This window comes from Cheilinus undulatus, linkage group 17 (assembly GCF_018320785.1).
Source record: "Cheilinus undulatus linkage group 17, ASM1832078v1, whole genome shotgun sequence".
Taxonomy (NCBI): domain Eukaryota; kingdom Metazoa; phylum Chordata; class Actinopteri; order Labriformes; family Labridae; genus Cheilinus; species Cheilinus undulatus.
In genome coordinates this window covers 33,377,816-33,392,340 of record NC_054881.1, presented here as the reverse complement: position 1 = coordinate 33,392,340, position 14,525 = coordinate 33,377,816, and positions in this window count along the sequence as shown.

Sequence of the window (14,525 nt, the reverse complement as noted above, 5' to 3'; positions counted from 1 at the left end):
TGATCGTACGTCATGGCCGTTTCAATCACATTACATCAGTGATGATACCAATATCATTGCCATCATTTGCCCCAGCTGCCTATTAATCACCTTCAATTAGTGTCTGTTTCCGAGCTCTCAGAAGAGGTTCCAGGATCCTGGTCCATGTTTGAGGATAAATGAGTCATGAGGCCAACCGCAGGAATACAATAAGTAACTGCCTTTTGTTCCTGTGTCACCCTGGCGTGATTTTTCATCTGGGTTCAGAACACGAACAGGGGTATCGATTAAAACGTGTTTTCCCACCCTCAGGATTGGACACCGTCGAGTGTCCCATGGGATCCCGAACCTTGGTGTGAGCAGAGGGAAGGAGAGATGGGAGATTCGTGAGCAACACTTTAAAAGAGGAGGGTTCTCCATCTTGCTTTGTCAGGGGGCCTGCTGACATGGGGAAACATCTGCTGTGGAGAAATAGAGACTGATGACTCAAATTATATGCAGTCAGAGGGTCTGCCAGCTTAGATGTGGAATGTAACGACAGAGAATATGGATAGACAGCATTCGTTTGACCTCAGTCAAATGCACAAAGTGTTACCTTTAGTCATCCAGGTGAAACCTAGGCGGCAAATCAAAGTGTGTGTTAATGGTTAAGTTGCGCAAGTTTCCAAGATTGCCTCATTTTTAGGTTTTTTGGTCCATTCCCCATAAAATGTGCACAACATTTAACCTTTTTTTGTCCGGCTAAAGTTCATCTTCCAGATCAGTGTTTATATTTGTAAAGAAAAAAGTTACAAGTAAAAACTGCATGTCAGAATGTTCAATACTTTACCTTAAAAGATCAATAAGTACAAAATGGGACCTTACTGTCTTCAAGTAGACCGATCCCTGGTGTTAGGCAGATGTTTATGTCAGAATACAACAGTTATAACCCAGCTTCATTCAGATTATCCTGCACATCAGAAGGGGTTTTTATGTGCATAAACTGTAAAAAATTCTGACATATTTGATTCATATTTTCCAGGTGTTTTTTTGCCTTGCATTGCTGCATCCTCTGACACACCACACACCAAATTTGGGGGTCAAAATGCACAAATTCTAACCTGCTCCTGTGTAAAATTGATCCATTACATCAGGATGTTTATGTATGTACAGCTGAATGCAACAAAGGTGAACTCATGTATTCTCCTCAGACAGGTTCAAATGTACCTCACCATACATCCATTTGACCAACCTCCTCAAATTTAGGGGTTAAAATGCATAAGGCTGCATATTTCCATGTTCAGATATGACTAAATTTGGCTGTTGGAAGTGTGTAATGCTGAGCATGGAAAAGGAGGTGCTGCATTCATCCCACACATGTCTAACAATCCCACTTTTATGCTGTCTTTAAAATATTTGTGGTTAAAATAATTCAAATTATATTTATAATGTAGCCTCAATTAAAACAGGTATTAACCATCACTTTGTTTTTAAAGCTGAAAGTTTAAAAAATGTGCTGCTGCACTTATACACGTCTAGATGTATCTCAGAGTGTTTCTGAAATTGCTCCAAAATTTGGAGGGTTGAAATACAAAACAACAAAAAAAAAAGAGACCCACCTCTTGATTTTCAAGTAAAATCAAACCTGCAAATCACACTGGTGGTGTTTTCTAATGCTGAATGTGAAAAAAAAACAGGCTGATATATTCATGCCATTCACATCCAGGTTAGTTGGTCATCATGTGTCCACTTCAGTCTATGAGCCTGAAATACCTGGATGTTTTTAATTGAACTAAAGGGAGCCCCCCCTTTTTGCATAATTAAAACAGATATGAACACAGTTTGGTTGTGTTTGTAAATCTAAAATGTCCAATTATAAAAATATGCCTCTAAATTTTGGGGTCAAAACGCATAAAATTGCGCATTTTAATGTTTGATTGAAACCAAACTGACGAATCAGGCTGCTGCTGTTTTTTTCTGATGCTAAACATACCAAAAAAACGGCTATATATTTTTATCAAACAAACAAAAGCGTATCTGCCTTGAGTTTATATCATCCCATCCCTCCAAATGTATGGGGTCACAATGCTTTCAATGTACTTTAGGTCAGACAGATGTGGACCTGGACCATCATTGGGTTTGTAACACTTGAACTAAATAGAAACAAGCAACTCAGTCGTACCCACAGATGTAAAAATCTATCTCAGCTTGAATCCATTTGGCCAAATGTCCCCAAATGTTTGGGGCCAAAATACATCAAATGTCACCTTTTTACCTTCTTAGTAAAACTTAACAGGTAAATCAGACTTTTAGTGTTTGTAATACCGAAGAGAGCAAAGCAAAGCTGCTATTTTCATCACATTATATCCAAATGTGTCTTTATTTGAATTAGTTTCAACCCATCAATAGGGGTCCAAATGTGACAAAAGTATCCTCTCCTTATTCAGGTAGTATGGATGTGGATCATCACTTTGTTTGCATTTGTAAATCTAAAATATACATTGATAATTTTCTATATTCTCAAGATAGTTATACCTACTTTTTGTATGATCCCAAAATGCCTCAAAATTTTGGGGGTCAAAATGCATAATTGCAAATTGCATCTTTTAATGTTTGATCAAAACCAAACTGACAAATAAAGCTGCCCCCCCCCCCCAATGCTGACCGTACCAAAGAAAAGTTTTATATCTTTACCACACTAATACAAAGTGTACCTACCTTGTGTTTATATCACCCCATCCGCCCAAATGTATGGGGTCAAAATGCCCCAAGTGAAGCTTTTTTGTAGCATTTGGCTGAACGCACGCTGATTTTTGAGGTCAAATTTCAAAAATGTTATCTTTCCACAGTCAAATAAAATTTAACGGGCAGATCCTGCTGTTTGTAATTGTAATCCTGAAATTACTAGGAAGAAAAGCTGCTGTTAATCACACATATGTCCAAATGTAACTTCACCATGCATTGCTTTGACCCCAAATGTTTGGGTTCAAAATGCTTAAATTTCCCCCTTTTACACTGAACGTATCCCCTTTTGTTCCCTAAGATATGGACCAACACTTTTCTTTTTCTAAATCTAAATATACAATGATAATCCCAAAAAGCCTCAAAATTTTGGGGGTCAAAACACATAAAATCGCACCTTTTAATATTATATCAAAACCAAATGGCTAAATCAAGCAATTGGTGTGTTTTGGTATGCTCAGTTTCATCCACAAATGAAAAAAATGCATCTCATCTTGCAAAAATTTGACCCTTTGTCCTTTAATTTTGGGGGTCAAAGTGCATCAAATCTCACCTCTCTGCTGCAGATCCTGCAGATAGTAATTGCCATTCTGAAATTACCAGTACCTGCTATGACAGTCCCACACATGTCCAAATGTACCTCATCGTGCATCATTTTGACCCCAAATGTTTGGGGTTTAAAATACATAAATCTCACCTTTTCTCATTCTAGTTAAACCTAACAGGTAAATCAGGCTTTCATTCTGTTATATCAAAGTGTGTCTCACCTTGTGTTAGTTTTAACCCATCATATGTTAGGGTCAAAATGTGCTGAACACATCCTCTTTATGTTTAGGTTAAACTGATATGGATGATCGTATTTTAAAGCCGACACTTCAAAAAGTATGTTGCTAAATTTCCTCACGTGTTCAAACTTACCTCACCTTACTTGCTCTGCTACTACAACCCACATCAGCGCGGTTGTTTGTTGTCTGCCACCAATAATGAGCCTCTTCGCCATTTGATCTGCGGGCAGCTGAGCATTCTCTCTCTGTCTGCTGCGTGTTCCTCGTCCTGTTGGTCCACTTGAGTGAAAATGGAATTTTTAGGAGCACGTTTCACCTCTCGTTTTTTTCCTCTGCAACAGCAGCTCGCTGATGCTTTTATGATTAGGACGACTAAATTAGAACCAGAGAGAGCAAAGCGGCAGAGACAGACAGGAAGACAGAGGGAGAAAGTGCTGGAGCAGCCAAGCGATGATCTCTCCGGCCTGCTACCTTTGCTTGTATTGATACAGGGAGCCAATAAAGCCTTGTTTCAAAAAGATGAATTCTGTCATTGTTATTGTAATGATAATCACCAGACACAGGGCTCGCAGCAGGCTGTTCCTTGATAGCATGTCAGCTCTTATGATCATCAGGTGGAGCGCTGGCTCTGAGAACATTTCATCAAATTTCTCCACCATAATAGTGTTGATTTACTCGCAATTGTGAACCCTCCATGTGCATAACAAAAGGAAGCTGAAAAACAAACCAAAGTGTGCATGGGTTCTCGGTTTCAGTCGTGCCAGTGAGCTGATTTATCTTACCATAAGAGGCAGATCTCCAGAATATGCAAGCAGAGAACACTATCAGCTCATTATTACGTCTTCCTTTACTCCTCTATCTTCCTAATGACTGCAGGGCTTCGGGATTCCCGCTTTGATTTGGAGCCCATTCTCCAGTGTGACTTGAGTGGACTAGCTGAGCTAAGACACAATTTTCAGGAGATTGCAGGGTAAGTGCCTCCGGCAGGACCTTTTTATTTTTATTGCACTTGACTTTCTCTATCTCTCTGTCTCATGTTTGGTCATCTGAAAGCAGAATGGTAGGACAACAGAGTTGGTTTTATTAAGGAAGAAAATCTCCAGGGAATGCCGGTCAGAAGACGTAAAAGCTAATACATTTGTTCTATGGCTTTTAAAAAAGTGTAAACTTCATATTTAGAGTGTCTTTTACATTCAGTTTCTCACCCATGGTGCCCACGTGGAATAGCTTAACAAAAACTCATCGTGCCGTCTTTAACCGCCATTATCACTCAGTAGGTTCACATGCGTAGTAAAGTCAAGCTGTGGTTAATGTTCACTAAGCTAGTTTAACTGGACTACTGTCTCTGTCCCAGTATAAATGCACAGCAGGAGAACTGATTTAATGATGCTAACAAGTTAGCAGGCAGCTAACCTGTTGCATGGACAAACTTAACCGCCTGTTTTTAGTTTGAGATGAATGCCATACTAGCATACTTTAATCTGAAGGCAGACGAGACACTCGTGCCCTATAAAACGGATCCGCACTCAGTGAAGATATCCTTGATCCTTTACTGTCCGCCTCCATGACATTGCTCCAGCTACACTTAGCATTTACGCTGTTTAACTTTTGGGTCAAAGCTCAGAGAGACTGTGGAGTATGAGCTGAATGTCAGTGTGACTGAGGGGTAAACATGCCAGAGATCATCATGTACTGTAGGCATGTTAGCCCGACTTCAAAAATACAATTTAGAACAATTTAAGTTGATCTAGGGCAGGGGTCATCAACTACATTTGCACAAGGGCCAGCTTTTTCCTTAAAAGGCAATTTGGGGGCCAAACTTTAAAATAAACTAAAAATATTTTTTAAATGGTCTACTTAACGTATTTTTGTTTATATATATATATATTTTTTTTTTTTCAAATGTATGCAATCTTTAGGCTCCAACAGTTAGATCAGTCCCTATATCACAGCCAGCAACAAAGGGGCGACTGAGATATTTTCGCTAAATATTTCTGTTGGTCTGGTGGTCATGTTGTCTGTGCTGTGTAGTGATAAATGAAAAACCCAAGCAGGAAAATTGCAATCCCAAAACACCTGAAGCTGAAAGTTTCCATAGAAAGCAGTAGTTTTTATTAAGAATGAACAAATACATGTTTAACATGCTTTATATTTGCAAATAATGCCTTACAGGTGAATTTCTGAAAAATGGATGAAACATAAAGTCATTCCTGATTACATTTTTTCAATCTCAGTTGAGTTTGGAGTCGTTTTAATAGCTGTAGGGAGTTTATTAAAAAAATAAACATTTTTCCTCTAGAATTTTTTGAATTTGATCATGTTCTGGGGGCCGGATGGGAAGTTATAGGGGTGCCTGATGTGGTTCCCAGGCCGCCAGTTGATGATCACTGATCCAGGGTAACCATACATTCTGATTTACCTGGGACAGTCCTGTTTTCATGTTCTGTGTCCCATGTCCCAACAAAAATCTATAAAATGCCAATATATGTCCTGCTTTGGAACAAGTGATAAGCCAATGAAAATAGAGAAATACTAAAACATTGCAACATGCACCATGCCTTCAATACTTTCTCTGTATTTGTCTGTGTAAATCATTGTTGTTGCCATGACAGCTGCTATTTGACCAATAGAGAAGCATAACCAACGTACTACACATCAAAGCTCACTCCTGATTTGTCCAAACATGTCTCAATCAATCTCAGAGTGCAGACTGGACGGGCTGCATAAGGTCAGGTAGACAAGCTGTCACGCTACAATGGAAGCTGCATTTTGTTTATTTTTTCAGTATATTCCAACATACAACGCCACAGTAAGTAGCACACATAAACAACGGGTACAAGCTGGAAAAAGCTCAGTTAATACCCACTTCAGTGAGGCAAACATGTGAATTAAACAGGCCACTCAGAAGGGCAAAACATCCCAAGTCACATTCAATACAGTCGGAAAGGTTATACTTTATTTACAACTGATTTTTAAAGTGAAGAACATGCAAAACATGTAAAACAAGAACAATAATGATAATTATTATTATCATTAAACATTATAATAATAGTAATTATAATATATTTTTTAATTATTATTGAAAATATTATCGATATATTATTATATTATTATAAAAATATATATTATTAAAAATGTGTCAGTGCAGGTCACCGCACTCTCCAACACAACCCATAAGTATTGTTCTAATTAAGTATTCACATTTTTAAAGTTTTAGTTGATCTTGGAAGATGCTTTTTCATCTGCTGAGGTATGAAGTTAAAAAAGTGAACTGGTATAAAACAATCACATGCAATGAGCTCATACAAAATTTAAATGTCTCTGTAGGAGAATTGGAAAAATGGTCACTCTACATTTAAAGGCCTCAAAATAAGTTCGTTGTCTTTTTTTTTTTTTTTAACTGTAAATCGTGGCACGTTAAAAAAGAAATACAGCCTTGTGTTAACAATCATGTTTGCACAAAGACTCCAAACTTTTGTCTTTAGTTTTTCAGAACATGCCATTTTTTGGTGTTTGCTACGCATTCATCCAAATCATTTACATCAGGGGTTCTCAACCTGGAGGTTGGGACCCCCCCCGGGGGTCACAAGACACTGAGAGAGGGTCGCTAGATGCCTAAAGAATATTTCAAAATCAAGTTCAAGAATATTTAAAATTGTATATTTTATCTATTTTTAATTAAAACAAATGCATGTAATTAGTTAAAGTAGTATAAATAATGGTAATTTGGTGAGATTTATGCTCAAACCAAAGAACTGCTTAAAGAAACTTACAATGTAAGTCTGCACATGACTGTTCTTGACTGTGTATTGCTGTGTTCAGCTATGCCGCAAACACCCTCAAGCACGGGGGAGTCCCTGGTTTGTCGCATCTTTATTTTGGGGGGCTACTACGGTTGAGAACTGCTGATTTACAAGGGGACTGACTTTTCTTTCAGCATATCAATGTGTTTTGCCCATGTGGATATCAATCATCATAGGTAAAGACCAAACATTGCACCCACAGCCATGTAACAAAGGCTCTGAAGTGAAAAGTTGTGCTCTCTTTCTCCAACTTGGCACACGCCGTGGAACACAAGCTCATGCAAAACACTGAAATATATGAAGGGCTCAGTCAGAACGGATGGACTCAATTTTTTTTCCTTTTAAAGGAAAAACAACAACAAAATCAACATCAGCGCTTTTATTTCTCTTTGTAGTACTGATGATTTTTGCAGTGACCAGAAAACAAATGCATTAGACTCTGCGTGTAAGGTCGAACGTTTGTGAATTGTCCAAAAACACATCAGAAAAAACACGACTCAGTGTGCAAAGACCTTTAGTTGAACTACAGGCTGTTTTAGCTGTCTGACGCAGACCCTGGACTCAAGAATCAGGGATTAAAAAATACCAGAAATTATTAGGCTTGTGCCGGATGGTCTTTTTTTTCTGCTGTTGTATCTTTTAAAAAAGCCCTTGGCATTAATTTCAGTATGATTCATAACAATTAGGAAATAAAGCTCTCATAAAGCTCTGAAAGAACAATTTACCTAACTTGCTGGAAAAAAAGACTTTTTACCCGCAGTAAAAAAAAAAAAAATCAAGTAACTAAATTATTGATGTATCACCTTTTTTAACTTCTGAATATTTTAAAATTCCTTCATATAAAACTGAATTTGGTAGAAAAACAATTCAAACATTTTGAACTTCTAATAATCTACTCATAGATATTTGTTAAATTTGGTTTGAGTGTCTCTGTGGTTTCACGGGCACGCTGACCTGCTTCAAAGTCATCATGGTTTGTTTGTTTTTGTCCAAAAAGACTCCAAATTTATCAGATATAGTCTGTGGACATTTTTAAACAAACACTTCAGTCTGAGTGACAGTAGGCTGATATTTTCTCTGTTATAACTGTCAGATCACAGCTGTTTACAGTCCGCTCCGTCTCTGTCCTTTTCCTGTGTTTGTTTATCACGTTGTGTGTCGCCTGAGTGTCACCCTCATGTTTTCCTTGATACAGAGACTCAATCACAGAGTAATGATTTATTTCACTGGTCAGACGTTCTGTTGATTTAACCTACAGTCATACGTGTAGTCTGTGTCTTCTAAGCATATGCATATCCATCTGTAGACAAACTACTCTCCCTTGTGGGCATGGATGACATTGCATGTGTAAAGACAGAGCAGTCTTTTTAGAAAACCTTCAGCTTTTGGTTTCAAATCATGCTCGCTGTTTCCCTACACAAGGTTAATCAAGTGCTCTCCCCTTTTCCTAATCATAATCTCAAATGGTTTGAAGGATTCAGCCTTGAATTCCCCTTTAAAATAAAAAGAATGTCGATTTGATTTGTTTCCATCTCTTCCACAGAGCTTAAAATCTCATTCAGACAGGCTGAAAATCATTATCAAAACACTGCAGAACACATGAAGTCTTTCAGCTATTTCTGAAATAATTTAAGATCAGGCTATCTTTATTTAGAAGTTTTTAACTGTTAATGAAACTGAAATGATCACTGATGCCTTGTAAATGTTCTTAAATTATAATTCACCCTGCTTTGTTCAGGCCAGGGCCAGAGTGGGACTCATTCTCAGCTCAAACCAGCCCTCTCTAGTTCACAGCTTTCTCATGGAGATACTAATGTGGATTTAGTATATTCATTTGATACTATTCTAAGAATATTTAAACATGAAAATGTTGGTTTTAATGAACTAATTTAATGTGTAACTGTTCACACACTGGGACAACAGCTCATCTCTGCCTGGTGTGGTGACAACATCTGTAGTGGACATGCTACTGAGTCCTGGTGCTGCTACTGACACAGAATCAAGTTTTAATTTTGTCTTATAATGATGACTGTCTCACAACTATGACTGAGGATACCAGGTCACTGTTATTTCTTAACAACAGCTGATTTTAAAGTAAAGAATTATCACCAGTGGGGTAGTGCAGGGTATACACTGGTGTATGGAGTATACACACTTCTAGGTAAAAAGTATACCCAATAATGTTGTACTCAAGACCACATTACCCTAGACCAAGACTTGCCCGAGACCAGAGTGCACCGAGACAATGACAAGACCAAGACTTTTGGGGTTTGAGACTGAGTCAAGGCCGAGACAAGTCGAGACAGAGACAAGACCAATACCATAAAAATCAATTTTAAAAACCATAACAAGGTTGAACAGTTAAAGAGCATTCTCTCTTTAATTTTAGTTTTCCTTTAAATAAATTTGACAGATAAAAACAAGATGTCTGTTACTCTTTCAAAGCACAGCATACACAAATCTCAAATTTTAACAAATATGTTCAACTAACCTTTGTAAAAAGTAAATCCTTGTATGTTTTTAAAAGCCACTGACAGGTCCAGAATTATTTTAAATATCTGAAAATGTGATTTTTATCTGGATTTGTCAGGTGAATGAAGCCTGGAGTAAGTGTTCAGAGGTATTTCTGAGTAGAAATAAGATGGACTTATGGGCCGAGTTTTTGCAGGTGTAGGTATTTGTTGTATTAGCAAGTGCTTCTCCTTATTATCGCACTAATAAAGCTGAAGAATAGCAGATCAGTGCTGGTCTCGACCGGTCTAGAGCCCGGCCAGTCCAAGACCGAGAGAAGGCAGAATAAAATGCTCTCAAGTCCGAGAAAAGACCAAGACATTCAAAATGTGGTCTTAAGACTGTTCTCAAGTACTACAACACTAATACCCAATAAAGTATATACAGTGTCTATAAAATATTCAACCCCTTGGATGTTTTACCCTTTTATTGATTTTATAAATCTGTCATTGTCAATATGATAAAACTTTTTGGACAGAAAATTATCCCAAAAAAAACTTTAATGTCAGAGTGAAAACAGATTTCTTCAAAGTTAAGTAAAATGAATAAAAATATGTAATGTAAAAATGAATGTATAAATAGTCAGCCCCTTTAAGTCAGTATTCAGTAGATGCACCTTTGGCTAAGTCTGTGTGGATAGGTCTCAATCAGGCTTGCACATCTGGACTCTGCAATTTTACTCCATTATTCTTTGCAAAACTGCCCAAGCTTTACCAGGTTGCACAGGGTTCAGGCATCAAATACCTTTTTCAAGTCCAGCCACAAATTCTCTAATGGATTTAGGTCTGGGCTTTGGCTCAGCCACTCCAGAACATTCACCTTGTTGTCTTTTGCTGTATGCCTTAGATCACTGTCTTGCTCAAAACTAAATCTTTCAAGCTGTAGTTCTCTTGTATACTGTGTAAGATTTTCTTATATTTTGCTGCATTCATTTTACCCTCTACATTTACAAGCCTTCCAGAGCTGGCTTCTCAGAAGCACCTCCACAGCATGATGCTCACCAGAAGGCTTCATAATGGCGATGTTAGTGATGATGTGTGATGTTTGGTGTCCATCTTGTGTGATGGCCAAAAATCTCCATTTTGGTCTCATCAGACCAAAGAACTTTTTTCAACTTGGCCATGGAGTCTCCCACATGCCTTTTGGTGAACTCTAATCATGATTTATTTTGCATTTTCTTCAACAGTGGCTTTCTTTTTGCCGCTCTCCCATAAATCTTTCACTGGTGAAGAACCTGAGCAACTGTTGTTGTATGCACGGTCTCTCCCATCTCAGCTTTTAAAGCTTGGAACTCCTTAGACTCGTAGATGTCTTGGTGTCACTCATTTTGTGAGGACAGCCTGATCAAGGCAGATGTACACGTGACATTTTCCTTCCATTTCTCTATGATGGATTTAGTTGAACTTTGGGGGATGTTCAATGCCTTGGAATTTTTTGTGTCCATCCCCTGACTTTTAATTATCAATAACCTTTTCTCTGAGTTTCTTGGAGTGTTCTTTTGTCTTCATGGTGTAATGGTAGCCAGGAATACTGATTGAACAGTGACCGGACCCTTCAGATACAGGTGTCTTTATACTACATCACTTTATACTACACATTCACTGTGAGACTACTAGCACCTCTGTTGAATTAGGTCACTTTCAAAGGGGTTGGATATTCACACAGTCACTTATTTTACATTAAATATTTTGTTTGATTGGCATTACTTTGTAGAAATCTGTTTTCACCTTGACATTTCAGAGGGGTTTTTGTCAAAATCCATATTATATTGCCAGGATGACTTACTGAAGTTCAAACTGAATAGTTGAACAGATGTACCTAATAAAGTGGTCAGTAAGTGTTTATTCTGAAAATCTGTTGATTCATGCCATCCTTCTTTTGCATTTTCCCCTGAACAAATAAACACAACAATGATCTTGAACACAACAATGATGTTTGATTGTGTTGCTAAACAGAGCGCTATTATTGCTAGGCGACTCACACACAAGTGTTTAATTAGGAGTGTGAGGAGCAGTTTTTTTCATCATCATTGAAATTCAGACCCAGGTGTGCCGTTGTTGGCTGCTTCAAACACTTCTCAGCCAATCCGAGCTGCAGACGGGGAAGCTCCTTTTCATAATGAGGTGAAATAATTAATGAAATAACAAAACAATGAGGCTTGAGAGGCTGTGTTTTACATGTCAGAGGCGTTGATAGGCCTCATCATGATGCTGGGCCGGAGGCTGAAGTGTCCGATGGCTTATTGGTTTTAGGATTCAGCAGAAATACTCAGTGCTAAGAGATACAACAAAGTGATCAATAGATTTTATTGTCCCTTTTATGAAATAATGATTGTTTTATGTTGAAATGCACATCTTTAATAGAGAGCTTGAGTGTGTTTTAGTTTTAGCAAATGTTTTTCAGTGATGTTTTCACAATGTGCTGACAATCAGATGTTATAAGTTGAGGGTGACACATCTTTGACTGTGAGATCAAGAGCAAATTTTAAGAGGACTGTGAAAATGTCATTTAATTTTTATAGAGATGCTAAATCTACACCCACAAACACTTCAGTCTGACACATTTTTTTCCTCCTATTTTAAAATTAACATTTGGTCTCCAGATTAGCTGGGTTTTCATCAACATTTGAAAGAAATTATCTTCTTTTCTTTGTGAGGGCTTTTTGAAAAGGTTTTAAAGTACAGACTGAGGGAAAAGTAACGGATGGATTGATTCCACTTCCTGTCTCCTGTGATGCTGAAACATCTGCTTCATTCCTCAGTTACTGAGTGAGATGCCATCTTATATTTATATAAAACTAAAAAGACATTTTTCTCAATGTTACATCAGATCAAACAAATGTGTGTTAGAATCTGTTGGAGATTTTTTGAAGCAGAAAGAGAAACTTCACTCTAAAGTTTAGAAAAGTTTGTTGGTTAAAGCTCCTGTGAGTAATTTTCTGTTTGTGTTGATCTGGTGCCCCCTGTGGACAATAATGTAATAATAATAAGTAGTACCTATTAAGTAATTAACTCAAGAGACTGAAGAAGGAATACCGGGACAGCAGGGAAGACTTGGGCATAAGTGGAGCTGGACATGGTGATACATGTCCATCGTGTCCTCCTACTTTGGTTCTGCTTAAACTGGTGTGAACACAGGCTGGTTTGCCAAAAGGCACCAAGGTTTTGAGACTCCGGAACCGGAGCCAGAACAAGAACTGTGTCTGTCTGAAAACACTAACTTATAAATGCCAATCTGTGCATGGAAATGAGCATACACCCAGAATTCTGTTGTTTGATAAATGAGGGCCACATTTCTGCAAAATGTAATACAAGCTGTTTTGGAAGTGTGTAATCACATGTGCTGACAACTACTCCATTGCTTCAGAGCTCAACATTAAAAATAACTCCAGAGTAAATCTTGTCCCTGATGGTCTTGTTTGCTGTTTGATTTTATAAGGAGACGTCACTATTGATTTTACCCTGGCCAAAATTTCTCACATGAGCTTTATTTGGAGCTTCAAATGTGACTAATGTAAAATGTAAAAGGTCTAAATCCAGTGCATGGTTGTAAACATGAACCTGACTGGCTGAACTGTTTGACTGTCCTGACTCTTTCTCTCTTCATCATATTCATCCCCCACTCGCCCTGCCTGGACAGCTTGTGGCTCATCAAGCGGATTAATGTCCTTCAAACTTTCATATCCAAACTTCAGTGACAGATTGTTTTCTCTGCTGCGTTTTGATGTGTGTGTAAGAGAGTGGCGCTTTGAAGTCTGCACAGCTTTTATCTCTCTCTGTTTACATTGGCTAAAGTGTTAAGTGTTCTCGTTTGGCTCGGAGGATGTAGAACGCTGCAACGAGAGATTGACATGAAGGAGAACTGCAAACTCTGAGCCCCTTTTAATAGAACCATTTATGCTAATGCAGAGGCTCTCCCAGACAAATCACATGTTTGCAGGCAGTGCTGAGCTAGTAGATGATCTGTGGCTGCAGCAGGGATGCTCTTTACAAAAGCGGTGGATGCCTTGAAGAAATACATTTTCCATCTGGAATATTGTAGTGGATCTGTGTGACCGGAGTTGGTCCTGGTCTTGTTTGCTACCTAAGCTCATAAAGGAGACTTTACTGCTAACCTGTACCTGGAGTCTCTTTTCCCCCAAATAATGTTGATCGGTCTGTTCATCCAGGAACAGACGTATCAGCTTGAAGCTTTGCTAGATAGACCTGATGACAGACATGGAATCATGCAAATCTATCTGCTTTGAAAAGTTATGTCCACTCAGGTTTGCATCCTGTTAAAATGTGATTTGTGACAATATGAATATACAGTGCCCATAAAAAATGCACCCCTTTTGGTGTTTTACACTTTTATTGATTTTATACATCTATGATGGTCAATAAAATAAGGCTTTTTTGAATAAAAAATATTAAAAAAAAACTTCTTAATGGCAAAGTGAAAACAGATTTCTACAAAGCAATGCCAATTAGATAAAAATACGTAATGTGAAATAAGTGACTGGATTAATATTCACCCTCTTTAAAGTGGCTGACCTAATTCAACAGAGGTCTAGCCAACTGCTGCTAATAGTCTCACAATCAGTGAAATGGAGATCACCTGAGTGCAGTGAATGTGTCTCATGTGATTGTAGTATAAAGACACCTGTGTCTTGAAGGTCCAGTCACTGCTTAATTACTATTCCTCACTATGATTACATCATGAAGACAAAAGAACACTAGAATTATTT